The 13,266-nt window shown below is 42.3% G+C and overlaps 1 protein-coding gene across 3 annotated transcripts in view; it reads left to right on the top strand.

Annotated features, from left to right (window-relative positions):
- SEMA6A (semaphorin 6A) overlaps nucleotides 1–13,266 on the top strand; it is a 322,215-nt gene that overhangs the window by 236,854 nt on the left and 72,095 nt on the right. The window lies entirely within an intron of this gene.

The following is a 13,266-nucleotide window of genomic DNA, read 5'->3' as shown; positions in this document are numbered from 1 at the left end:
TCATATCATACTGGTAACTCCCCCTTATATTTAAATAAGCTCTGGGGGCAGAGTTATCTCCAGGCACCATCCGCTCCAGAGCCTGGAAGAGATCATTTATATAAAGGGATAAGATGATTTCTCAACAACAAACCATCCGATATGAGATGCACAGGTAGAAATGTTTTCATAATTCGGTAACCTGTATGCCCATGTTAATAGTTTAGATAGGTCAAATGTAGTGTCAGATTCACAATAATGACCTATGACTTTTTCTTCATGCCCACTGTGTTACATAGCCAATAGCCTATACCTGTTTGCTCTGATCGCTGTAGTTTAACTACTAAAATGTCACTTTCAAATTCTGTCAGTGGCATTTAACTGGCACCAGTGTCTATGTGTGTGGACATCAGTTTCCATCGGCTCCCAATGCCCTGATTGTAAGAAATTGATTTTGTAAGAAATTGATTTTTTTTATATTTTATTTACTTCTGATGTAGAAAAACGGATGCCACATGATTGACCATACAGATGAAAAATTGTCATTTCATCTTGCACAATTTTTCTTATACAAGTTCTATCCTTGTTTTTCATAGATTATTATTTATTATTATAGTGTCCTTTATTCCATGTAGCTTTACAAGGATAAGGGGGTATACATAATAAAAAAAGAAGTACTGTACGATAATCTTAAACAATATAAGTCACCGACTGGTACAGGAAAGAGGATCCTCCTCGCGAGGGCTCACAGTCACTATATAAATAAATTTTATTTATATAGCGCCAACTTATTCTGCAGCTCTTTACAATTAATTGGATATAACTCATTCCCATTATAGACTATAGTCTATGGAGCTGTTTGCATGTTCTGTATTTTTGTTGAAAATTTTATAGGGCTGTTCACATGACCTCCATTGTTGTGGACAACTCAAAAATGCTAGTCTATGGGTCCATTTTTCATGGACTGTTTGATCGTGGAAGCTTGAGAAACCCCCAATGATGGCAAAATCTGACACTGACTGAACGCTGATGAAAATCTGATTCAAAACACTGATGAAGCTCATTTTGAGTAGTAGCCAATATATTGGTAATATGCCTCCTAGTGGAGCGCTAATGGCCTATAACCATTCAATTCCTAGCTTCCGGTCCACCCTATTCCATCCAATATTCAAAATTTATGTCTCTTTGGATTTTGATGTTTTAATTTACAATATATCCTAACAAATGAGAATTTTGTTGAACATCCGTTATCGTATTTACTTATGTATCACTATGACTTGGCACTTTTGTGAATCTATATGCAATCCTCAACAATTTAAATTGCACAATCAAGAAATACAAACCATAAGGTTATACAAATCTTGGAAGTATGAGAACATAAGTCAAGGGAGTAGGTCTTTTTTCAAGTAAAAGATACATATACATTACCAAATATTGTAGATTGTGCAACCCTAAAGACCGGACTGTATTGGCTAGAGGGACAGTCGGTAAAAATACATGAGGAAGAGGAAAAGCAGAAACTGACCAAAAAGTCCAAATACAACAATGGTGAATACAAAAATGTTTTATTAGAATCAGGTGATAAATGGGTAACAGAACAATGATAGAACAATAAAAATAATTTAAAAATATATATAAAAACAGGAACGCACACCCAGGAAAAATATAGACAATTGTCCTGAAGGAGAACCCACAAGGCTAGTACAACATAGTCATACTGGTATTGGGTACATGTAAATAAGCAACAAATGACAAGACAAATTGGAACAATTATTTATGTGTTTTATAACGATAAGTAAAGTGCAATAGGTGATGATGACAACAGCAGCAGTTGCAAGTTTAATTGATAGTGTCCGTATGTAAATAGGTCTATAAGCTGTAAGTGCATCAAGATGTACTGTATATAATAAATCTAATAGAAGGGGAGAAGAGACAGTGCTCCAAGTAAGGTATAGGGCAAGTGCGATAAATCACCTAACAGTGTATGCCATATAGTAATAGCTGTAGGAACAGGAGACTCATACTAGCAGAAGGGCTCCTTCAGAAGTGAAACTCAAATCTTGGAAATAGCGGGTGCTGCTGAGATCTGAAAATTATCAAATTTTCAAGAAACTATCCCCAATCTAATGCACATAGAAAGTGTATAAATGCCAAATTGAAAGCAAACATTTTTTAGCCCAAAGCTCAAGAATCTGATCAAGTCTTGTGGGATGATTGTATGATACCTACTGTTTGTCAACATGATAGTTATCGCTACTTGTCTCAAATTGAGAGGGGCTGAATCCTTGAACCGACAGACCTCTGTTTATTACTTTTAGCACATAGATACTTGCATAGACTAGGATGTCAGCACTGTTCAACGTTGCCTGACCCAGTTTTTAGGAGAGCAATGATGATCTGCAATGACAGCAAGAAGTACACAGAGGCAAACCTCTGGACAGATTAGAAAAATGTAAAGGCTATCGTGGTATAGAGCTAGAAGGCAATGGAATTTTATACTATTTAGCAATGAGACCCGCTTTTCTCTGGATGCATCTATCGCCATAGACTGAATTGAAGACCAAGCCTTCAGAGGCCTTCATTGGTTAATACCAAACTGGTCCTACACCTGAGATTATTGTATTGGGTAGCTGGACCATTCTAGTCTTCATTCCATTTAACCCCTTACCTACAATTGACGTAATATTCCGTCCATGTGACCATGGACCTAATTACCATGGACGGAATATTACGTCACCATGATCAGCGGCGCCCACGTGGTGAGCGCCGCTGATCGCGGCCGGGTGTCAGCTAATTATCATAGCTGACACCCGGCACAATGTGTCAGGGGCGGTCACGGACCGCCCCCGACACGTTAACCCCTTGCACACCGCGATCAAACGCGATCGCGGTGTACCGGGGGTTAAAGGGAAGCATCAGCAGGGAGGGGGCTCCCTCCGTGCTTCCCTGAGCCCCCCACAGCAGCGCAATGTGCAGCGCTGCTGCGGGGGGCTCCTTTCCTCCAGGCCCCCGAATCCAAGATGGCGACGGGGGCCTGAGGAAGCTGGCTTCCTCAGTGCCTGCAAAGCGCAGGCATGAGGAAGTCTGCAGCAATGCCTGTGACAGATCGCTGATCTGTCACAGTGATCTGTGATGTGACAGATCAGCGATCTGTCACAGGACAGTGATGTCCCACCTGGGACAAGGTAATAAAGTAAAAAAAAAAAAAAAAAAAAGTGTTAAAAATAATTAAAAAAAAAAATCGCTAAATAAATTAGTAAAAAAAAAAAAAAATATTCCCCAATAAATCCATTTTTTCTAAATAAAAAAAACCAAAAACAATAAAAGTGCACATATTTGGTATCGCCGCGTCCGTAATGAACTGCCCTATAAAACTGTCCCATTAGTTAACCCCTTTAGCGAACCCCTTAAAAAATAAAAATAAAAAACGAAGCAAAAAATAATGATTTATTATCATACCACCAAACAAAAAGTGCAATAACGCGCGATCAAAAAGACACATATAAATATCCATGGTACCGCTGAAAACGTCATCTTGTCCCGCAAAAAACGAGCTGCCATACAGCGTCATCTGCAAAAAAATAAAAAAGTTATAGCTCGCAGAATAAAGCGATACAAAAATAATTATTTTTTATATAAAATTGTTTTCATTGCAAAAAACCGACAAAACATAAAAAAACGACCTAAATGAGGTATCACTGTAAGCGTACTGACCCGAAGAATAAAACCGCTTTATCAATTTTACCGCACGCGGAACGGTGTAAACGCACCCCCCCAAAAGAAATTCATGAAATGCTGGTTTTTGTTCATTCTGCGTCACAAAAATCGGAATAAAAAGCGATCAAAAAATGTCACGTGCCCGAAAATGGTACCAATAAAAACGTCAACTCGTCCCGCAAAAAATAAGACCTCACATGACTCGGTGGGTCAAAATACGGAAAAATTATAGCTCTCAATATGTGGTGATGCAAAAACTATTTTTACAATAAAAAGCATCTTTTAGCAGTCGCACATAAAAACCGCCATAAATAGTAAATCAAACCCCCCGTTATCACCCCCTTAGTTAGGGAAAAATAATAAAACTAAAAGAAAATGTATTTATTTCCATTTTCCCGCTAGGGTTAGGGTTAGGGTAGGGTTAGGGTTAGGGCTAGGGTTAGGGCTAGGGCTAGGGTTAGGGCTAGGGCTCAGATTAGGGTTAGGGGTGTGTTGAGGTTAGGGTTGGAGTTATAATTGGGGGGTTTCCACTGTTTGGGCACATCAGGTGCTCTCCAAAGGCAACATGGCGTCTGATCTCAATTCCAGCCAATTCTGCGTTGAAAAAGTCAAATGGTGCTCCTTCCCTTCCAAGCTCTGCCATGCGCCCAAACAGTGTTTTACCCCCACATGTAGGGTATCAGCCTACTCAGGACAAATTACAAAACAACTTTTGGGGTCCAATTTCTCCTGTTACCCTTAGGAAAATAAAAAATTGGGGGCAAAAATATAATTTTGCGGAAAAAAATGTTTTTTTTATTTTCACGCCCAGGCGTTATAAACTTCTGTGAAGCACTTGGGGGTTCAAAGTGCTTTCCACACATCTAGATAAGCTCCGTGGGGGGTCTAGTTTCCAAAATGGGGTCACTTGTGGGGAGTTTCAATAGTTTAGGTACATCAGGGGCTCTCCAAACGCACATGACACCCGCAGACCAATCCATCAAAGTCTGCATTCCAAAACGTCACTACTTCCCTTCCGAGCCCCGACGTGTGCCCATACAGTAGTTTTCTCCCACATATGAGGTATCAGCGTACTCAGGCCAAATTGGACAACAACTTTTGGGGTCCAATTTCTCCTGTTACCCTTGGGAAAATAAAAAAATTGGGGACTAAAAGATGATGTTTGTTGAAAAAATACAATATTTTTATTTTCACGCCCGGTCGTTATAAACTTCTGTGAAGCACTGGGGGGTTCAAAGTGCTCACCACACATCTAGATAAGTTCATTAGGGGGTCTAGTTTCCAAAATGGGGTCACTTGTGGGGAGTTTCCACTGTTTAGGTACATCAGGGGCTCTCCAAAAGCAACATGACACCCGCAGACCCTGCCATCAAAATCTGCATTCCAAAACGTCACTACTTCCCTTCCGAGCCCTGATGTGTGCCCATACAGTAGTTTTCTCCCACATATGAGGTATCAGCGTACTCAGGACAAATTGGACAACAACTTTTGGGGTCCAATTTCTCCTGTTACCCTTGGGAAAATAAAAAAATTGGGGACTAATTGATCATGTTTGTGGAAAAAATACGATTTTTTTATTTTCATGCCTGGGCATTATAAACTTCTGTGAAGCCCTTGGGGGTTCAAAGTGCTCACCACACATCTAGATAAGTTCCTCAGGGGGTCTAGTTTCCAAAATGGGATCATTTGTGGGGGGTTTTTACTGTTTAGGTACATTAGGGGCTCTCCAAAGGCAACATGACACCCACAGACCATTCCATCAAAGTCTGCATTCCAAAACGTCACTACTTCCCTTCCGAGCCCTGACGTGTGTCCATACAGTAGTTTTCTCCCACATATGGGGTGTCAGCGTACTCAGGACAAATTGGACAACAACTTTTGGGGTCCAATTTTTCCTGTTACCCTTGGGAAAATAAAAAAATGAGGACTAAAAGATGATGTTTGTGGAAAAAATACGATTTTTTTATTTTCACGCCCGGACGTTATAAACTTCAGTGAAGCACTGGGGGGTTCAAAGTGCTCACCACACATCTAGATAAGTTCCTTGGGGGGTCTAGTTTCCAAAATGGTGTCATTTGTGGGGGGTTTCTACTGTTTTGGTACATCAGGGGCTTTCCTAACGCGACATGGTGTCCGATCTCAATTCCAGCCAAAAACGTCAAATGGCGCTGCTTCCCTTCCGAGCTCTGCCATGCGCCCAAATAGTGGTTTACACCCACATGTGGGGTATCAGCGTACTCAGGATAAATTGCACAATATCTTTTAGGGTCCTGTTACTTTTGGAAAAATAAGAATTGAGGGTGAAAAGATCATTTTTGTGGAAAAAATATGATTTTTTAATTGTACTGCTGTACGTTATAAACTTCAGTGAAGCACTGGGGGGTTCAAAGTGCTCACCACACATCTAGATAAGTTCCTTGGGGGGTCTAGTTTCCAAAATGGTGTCATTTGTGGGGGGTTTCTAGTGTTTTGGTACATCAGGGGTTTTCCAATCGCGACATGGTGTCCGATCTCAATTCTAGCCAAAAACGTCAAATGGCGCTGCTTCCCTTCCGAGCTCTGCTATGCGCCCAAATAGTCATTTACACCCACATATGGGGTATTAGTGTACTCAGGACAAATTGCACAATAACTTTTAGGGTCCTGTTACCCTTGGAAAAATAAAAATTGGGGGTGAAAAGATCATTTTTGTGGAAAAAATATGATTTTTTAATTGTACCGCTGTACGTTATAAACTTCTGTGAAGCCCTTGTGGGTTCAAAGTTCTCACCACATATCTAGATAAGTTCCTTGGGGGGTCTAGTTTCCAAAATGGGGTCACTTGGGCGGTTTCCACCGTTTAGGTACATCAGGGGCTCTCCAAACCCGGCATGGCGTCCGATCTGAATTCCAGCCAATTTTGCATTGAAAAAGTCAAACGGCGCTCCTTCCCTACTGAGGTCTGCCATGCGCCGAAACAGTGGTTCCCCCCCACATATCAGGTATCAGCGTACTCAGGACAAATTGCACAATAACTTTTGCAGTCCAATTTCTCCTGTTACCCTTGGTAAAATAAAGAAAATTGAACCTGAAGTATTTTTTTTGTGAAAAAAAGTTAAATGTTCATTTTTTTTTTAATATTCAAAAAATTCCTGTGACGCACCTAAAGGGTTAATAAACTTCTTGAATGTGGTTTTAAGCACCTTAAGGGGTGCATTTTTTAGAATGGTGTCACTTTTGGGTATTTTCTATCATATAGACCCCTCAAAGTGGCTTCAAATGTGAAATGGTCCCTAAAAATAAAATGGTGTTGCAAAAATGAGAAATCACTGGTCAATTTTTAACCCTTATAACTTCCTAACAAAAAAAAATTTTGGTTCCAAAATTGTGCTCATGTAAAGTAAACATGTGGGAAATGTTATGTATTAAGTTTTTTGTGTGCCGTATCGCTGTGATTTAAGGGCATAAAAATTCAAAGTTGGAAAATTGCAAAATTTTCAAAATTTTCGCCAAATTTCCGTTTTTTTCACAAATAAACGCAAGTTATTTGAATGCAATTTTACCACTAACATGAAGTACAATATGTCACGAGAAAACAATGTCAGAATCACCGGGATCCATGGAAGCGTTCCAGAGTTATGACCTCATAAAGGGACAGTGGTCAGAATTGTAAAAATTGGCCCGGTAGTTAACGTGCAAACCACCCTTGGTAGTGAAGGGGTTAAATTAGTAACTCAGTGTTACATTGATTTAGTCATGGAACCAATGGTATGAACATTTCTCCAAAGTATCCAAGGAGCTATTTTTCAGCAAGTTAACACCATGCCACATTACTCATGCTACGTGGTGCAGCCTGCATGGTCTAAACGTGTTATGTCTTTCAACAGCTCCAGACTTGTCTCCTTTTGAGCATAGTTGCAATGTCATTAGTCGGCAATTACTAAGGTAACTACCATCAGCAGATTTTGACGATTTGCATGCCCAAGTGCATTCAGTGTAGCATCACATTTGCAGGCCAATCATTATTAACTATATTGATAGCAAGCCAAGCCATATAAGTTTGTAGAATACTGTGCGGTACTCATACTTGATGCTGAATACAACAAAATGTTGTAACAATTTTATTACCTCAATCTCTTAATTAGCCATGTATCTATAGCTTAGAGTTTTTGGAGAGATCATGAGGAGGATTTAAGGGAAATGAACAGAATTTCACTTGGAACCTCGTGATGACCTGGAAAAGTCTATTATAACTCTTATTATGTTTAAAATGTAAAATGTTTGCAATTGCTTTGTACACTATTTAGGTGGTCTTAACAGTAGAGATGAGTGGGACAACTTGAGGAAGATTTTGATTTGAATTTCCTTTTATCTTAGATATTGTACATAGAGGATCGGCCACCATAGCCTGGCTAAATCTGCACATTTTCTTACACATGTTAACTACTAAGATCTCAGTCAGCTCTAGTAGCGTAGCTACTGGGGGGGGCAGAGGGAGCGGTCACCCTGGGCCCCGCACTGTGAGGGGGCCCACCCGGATTTACACTTAACTGTATCTGCAGCAGAGAGGGAGAATCAATCAACTCCCTGCTCTGCTTCTATGTCGTCCTCTTCTCGGCCACAGGACCTGTGATGAGGTCACAGGAGGGGAGAAGTCGAGGTCACATGATCATGGGCCTCACTGACTGTATGCACTATGCAGGACTCTGCTGTGCTGGTTGTCATGGCGCACTGGGATTGGAGCAGTAGCGTAGCATTATTCTCTTCTGGGTGCACAGGACCTCAGTTTCAGTGTTTGCAGGACTCTGCTGTGCTGGCTTTCATGATGCTGGATGAAGGGAAGTTTCTGTGTGGGGTCAGGAGGGGTTTACAGGATGCATGTAGCAGAGCTGTGAGTGTAGGAGGTGTACGGAGCGGAGCCGTGTGTTGTGTATGTGGTGCATGGAGCCATGTGTGTACGAGGTGCATGGAGCCGTGTGTGTACGAGGTGTATGGAGCCGCATGTGTACGAGGTGTACCGAGAGGAGCCGCGTGTGTGCGAGGTGTACGGAGCGGAGCCACGTGTGTGTGAGGTGTACAGAGCGGAGCCGCGTGTGTGCGAGGTGTACAGAGCGGAGCCGCGTGTGTGCGAGGCATAGAAAGCAGAACCGTGTGTGTATGAGGTGTGCGGAGCTATGCGTGTACAAGGTGTATAGTAGGGAGCATTCATACCTTCCAACCATCTCGATTTTGAGAGAGAGTCTGCCCCGTTCGGGAGCTTACTGTCATGGTATGCCTAGGTTACTTTAGGCAAAAACCCCGGGACCCCTGCGATGTCCCTCAGACTAGGGGAACCCTGTCTGTCCCTCTACCCAGGGTTTACACTGAAGGTGTGCCTGCCTGAGCCTCCACCCTGTCCCTGTCTCCTGTCCAGCCCTAAGCTGAACCCACCACCCTCCACCCAGTGAGGGGACCAGACACCAGACCCCACAAATACGTATGGACAGGGGTAAAAGAAACACCACACCGTTAATACACAAGGGAATACAATAATGTGCAAGGGCAACCAAATATATATATATAACAGATTGGAGAAAGAACCACTGAGGGATATACTGCACCAGATATCAGACGCTCCAACACCACCACTGCTGACCGGTAATGCTAGCACTAGGCTAAAGCTATAGTCGGCGACGCCCATAGTCAGGACGAACTATTTAAAGACCAAGGGCGTGGCCCAGCCCTCAGCCAGCATGACAACCTGGTTAACCCTATCCCGACTGGAACAGAATACCCAACAGGGTATTACCGCTGTCTGCCGGACACCCTGGTGTGAACAGTGTCCGACATGACAGTACCCCGCCTTCTACGAGGGACCTCCGGAACCTCACCATGTCGAGGACCTGGCTTGTCCAGATGGCGACGATGGAACATAGTAACCAGTCGATCAGCATGAATGTCAGAGGCCGGCACCCATGTCCTCTCCTCAGGACCATAGCCACGCCAGTGGACCAGGTACTGTAGAGTGCGACGCACAACCCTAGAGTCCACCACTTTGGACACCTCAAATTCCAACGCGCCATCCACCAAGACGGGAGGTGGTGGCCCGGGGGAACCATCCACCAAACCCATGACCTTCTTTAGCAATGCTTTGTGAAATACATTATGAATCTTATACACAGCCGGCAACTCCAAACGAAATGCCACTGGGTTGATCACTGCGGAGATTCTAAATGGGCCAATGAACCTGGGACCCAACTTAAGTGACGGTATCTTGAGCTTAATGTTCCTAGTAGATAACCACACCCAATCACCCACACACAGGTCCGGACCTGGCACACGTCTGCAGTCAGCCACCCGTTTGTACCTGGAACCCACCTTCAACAAGCGCTGCTTGACTCTCCTCCAAACAGACGACAATTGAGCTCCCAACTGGTCCTCTTCAGGGACGCCATCTGAGCACCCCTGACGCAAGGTGCAAAATTGAGGATGTTGACCATACACACAAAAAAAAGGAGATTCCCCAGACGATTCCTGGCAATGGTTGTTTATTGCGAATTCTGCCAGAGGAAGAAACGCTGACCACTCTTCCTGATTGTCGGAAATAAAGCAGCGCAAGTATTGCTCCAGGTTTTGGTTCATCCGCTCAGTCTGTCCATTCGACTGAGGGTGGAAAGCCGATGAATGAGATAGTTTGATTCCAAGGCGAGAACAAAAAGCTCTCCAAAACTTTGCCACAAACTGCGTACCTCGAATATCATAATTACGCTCCGCAGGCGACAGCTTCTTGGAGAAGAAGGCACATGGATGCAACTTGGCCCAAGAAGGGCCCTGAGACAGTACAGCCCCCACTCCAACCTCCGACGCATCCACCTCCACGACAAACGGTAAGGAGACATCGGGCTGCACCAGAATGGGCGCTGAGGCAAAACTATTCTTGAGGAATTCAAACGCCTGTACCGCAGGCTCAGACCAGTCAGAAAAGTCGGTACCCTTCTTAGTCATGTCAGTCAGTGGTTTGGCAATCATAGAGAAGTTCTTAATAAATTTCCTATAGTAATTAGAATCATAGAATCATAGAATCATAGAATCGTAGAGTAGGAAGGGACCTCCTGGGCCATCTGGTCCAACCCCCTGCTCAAAGCAGGATTCGCTAAATCATCCCAGACAGATGTCTGTCCAGCCTCTGTTTGAAGACTTCCATTGAAGGAGAACTCACCACTTCTCGTGGCAGCCTGTTCCACTCATTGATCACTCTTACTGTCAAAAAGTTTTTTCTAATATCTAATCTGTGTCTCTTCCCATTCAGTTTCATCCCATTGCTTCTAGTCTTTCCTTGTGCAAATGAGAATAAAGTTGATCCTTCTACAATGTGACAGCCCTTTAGATATTTGTAGACAGCTATTAAGTCTCCTCTCAGTCTTCTCTTTTGCAAACTAAACATTCCCAAATCCTGCAACCTTTCCTCATAAGACAGGGTTTGCAGACCGGTCACCATTCTGGTCGCTCTTTTCTGAACTTGCTCCAGTTTGTTGATGTCTTTTTTAAAATGTGGTGCCCAAAACTGGACACAATATTCCAGATGAGGTCTGACCAAAGAGGAGTAGAGGGAAATAATGACTTCACGTGATCTAGACTGTATGCTTCTGTTAATACATCCTAGAATTGCATTTGCCTTTTTTGCTGCTGCATCACACTGTTGACTCATATTCAGTCTGTGATCTATTAGTATACCCAAGTCTTTTTCACATGTGCTGTCACTTAGCCCTATTCCTCCCATTCTATATATGCTTTTTTCATTTTTATTGCCCAGATGTAGTACTTTGCATTTCTCCCTGTTAAAAACCATTCTGTTAGTTGCTGCCCACTTCTCCAGTTTATTTAAATCTTTTTGAATCCTCTCTCTCTCTTCTCTAGTATTAGCTATCCCTCCTAGCTTTGTGTCATCAGCAAATTTAATCAGTTTACCCTCAATTCCTTCATCTAAATCGTTGATAAAGATGTTGAACAATACAGGGCCCAGGACAGAGCCCTGTGGTACCCCACTTGAGACATTCTTCCAACTGGATGTGCAGCCATTTACGACCACTCTTTGGGTCCGATCACTAAGCCAGTTATGAATCCACCTAACAGTTGCCTTGTCCATTCCATACTTAGTCATTTTTTCAATAAGGATTGTATGAGAGACTTTGTCAAATGCTTTGCTGAAGTCAAGATATACTATATCTACAGCATTTCCTTGATCCACCCAATCAGTGATACCGTCATAGAAGGAAATTAAGTTAGTCTGACATGACTTATTAGTTAGAAACCCATGCTGACTCTGTTTAATCACTTCATTCTTATCCAGGTATTGACATACATGTTGTTTAATAATTTGTTCAAAGATCTTTCCTGGTATAGAAGTCAGACTCACCAGCCTATAGTTGCCTGGGTCCACCTTCTTCCCCTTTTTGAAGATAGGAACAACATTTGCTCTTCTCCAGTCTTCTGGCACTTCTCCTGTTCTCCAAGAATTTTCAAAGATTATGGAGAGGGGTTCAAAAATTTCTTCTGCTATCTCCTTCAGTACTCTGGGGTGTAATTCATCTGGACCTGGAGACTTGAATTCATTTAGGTTAGCTAAGTGTTTCCTCACTATCTTTCTGTTTATAGATATCCTGGATTCTTCTATTCCCTTAATAGGACAGTGAATAACAGTTGATGTTGCATTTCCTTTCTGAGAGAAAACAGATGCAAAATAGGAATTTAAAAGTTCAGCCTTCTCAACATCCTGTCTTACCATTTCATCATTTTCATCCTGTAAAAATCCTATAGCATCTTTGACTTTTCTTTTACTTTTGACATATCCCCAAAATCCTTTATTATTGCTTTTGACATCTCTTGCAAGCCTCAGTTCATTTTCAGCTTTAGATAATCTGATTTGTGCCCTGCAGGTTCTGCAGACAGCATTATATTCTTCTTTAGATATGCCTCCCTCTTTCCATTTTATAAACATTTTTTTCTTCCTTTTTAGCATGTGCTTAAGTTCTGTGTTCATCCATCCTGGTTTCCTTAAATGCTTCCTATTCTTCCCTCTTTTCGGAATTGTTAACAACTGTGCTTTGAGAATTTCATTTTTCAAGATTTCCCATCCTTCCTGGACATTTTTGTCTTTAAGGATATCCAGCCATTGGATCCCTCCAATTCTCTTTCTGAATCCCTTAAAATCTGCCTTTCTGAAATCTAACCTTGACGTCTGAGTCTTCACAGGTCTTCCACCTCTGGTTATCCAAAATTCTAAAATAGCATGGTCGCTACCTCCTAGGGTCCCAGCCACTTTTACCTCCTCAACCATTTCCTCCCTGTTTATAAGGATTAGATCCAAGGTAGCAGTTCCCCTTGTTTTCTCCCTTACCTTTTGGAAGATAAAGTTGTCAGCAAGAGAGGATAAGAATTTCCTTGACCTGTTAGTTTTGCCTGAGAGAGATTCCCAACAAATGTCTGGATAGTTGAAATCTCCCATGACAACTATGTCATATTTTTTGGAGAACTTGGCCATCTGATGCATAAAGAGTTCATCTATATCTTCGGCTTGCACAGGCGGCCTGTAGTAAATGCCTACAATGGTGT

The sequence above is a fragment of the Dendrobates tinctorius genome, unplaced genomic scaffold (assembly GCF_039654945.1).
Source record: "Dendrobates tinctorius isolate UK_male_01 unplaced genomic scaffold, ASM3965494v1 ptg000003l, whole genome shotgun sequence".
NCBI classification, from domain to species: domain Eukaryota; kingdom Metazoa; phylum Chordata; class Amphibia; order Anura; family Dendrobatidae; genus Dendrobates; species Dendrobates tinctorius.
This window is presented reverse-complemented; position numbering and strand designations above follow the sequence as displayed.